Raw genomic sequence first — 1,110 nt, forward strand, 5'->3', positions numbered from 1 at the left:
GGAATGGTGAGACTGCATCAAATGGGGACAAAGACAACGCCCAGCTTCAGAACATTTTAACTGTTATACACAAGTTCATATTACAGTTTGCAGCCAATCCCAATCCTTCTCTGCATTGATCATTGGTCAAATTAAATGCAGACGTATTCTGCTTAATGCACTTTAAATGTGTTCTTCCAGCAGATCAAGGTAGATCACATACATGATCCCTTTCCATGCTGCTTTTCTTTGACTGCTGAATAATATGGTTTATTTGATTACTGTTCCCACCAGATGTTAGTGATACCGATGCTCCTCTGCAGGTGCATCATGTTGGGCCAAACTAGTAGGAGAGGGATCATTATTTAAACCTTTCTGTATATAGATTACATAGATGGGAGAAGACTAACACATCAATCTAGCCTTATTTTTTTAATGATTAAAATGAATATTGAAATTGTTTGGTAGTAAATTCTAACCAAAGGAATGTTTATATTATTTATTTGGGATAATAACTAAAAGGCACTGTAGTAGCTGTTTTCAGGAAACGGCTCAGAAATCCAGTAAAGGACTGAAAAGGAAAAACCTGAGTCCTTCTCCTCTAGCCCAGCGGTCCCCAACCTTTTTTGCACCACGGACCACTATATGTCAGACAATATTTTCACGGACAGGCCGGGGGGTTGGGGGGGATAAAATGATACGACTGGCATTAAATCAAATACAAACAGCATAAAAATAAAACAACATCTAGGCTTAATCGGAGAAAATGACAGAAGAAGTGTGCTCCTGATGTCCAGTCTGCTCCGTAGCTTTGTTTTGGTCACTGTAACCGCAGAAAATTCCGCTTCACAAACATAGGATGTTATAAATAGGATGAGTCTTGAACTGAATTAACCTGTGTCAAGAGGCACAGATTCACCGACTGATGTAATTGGGAGAGAATACCACAATTTTTTATATTTTTCAAAATAAAACATTACTCAGACTCTGATCATTGATAAATTATATGATCATCGATAAATTTTATATATATATATATATATATATATATATATATATATACATACATATATACATACTTTTTTCTGTGCGGCCCGGTACCAGTCCGTGGCCCGGTGGTTGGGGACCGCT

Source organism: Cyprinodon variegatus, unplaced genomic scaffold, assembly GCF_000732505.1.
Source record: "Cyprinodon variegatus isolate N-32 unplaced genomic scaffold, C_variegatus-1.0 Scaffold6, whole genome shotgun sequence".
Lineage (NCBI taxonomy): Eukaryota > Metazoa > Chordata > Actinopteri > Cyprinodontiformes > Cyprinodontidae > Cyprinodon > Cyprinodon variegatus.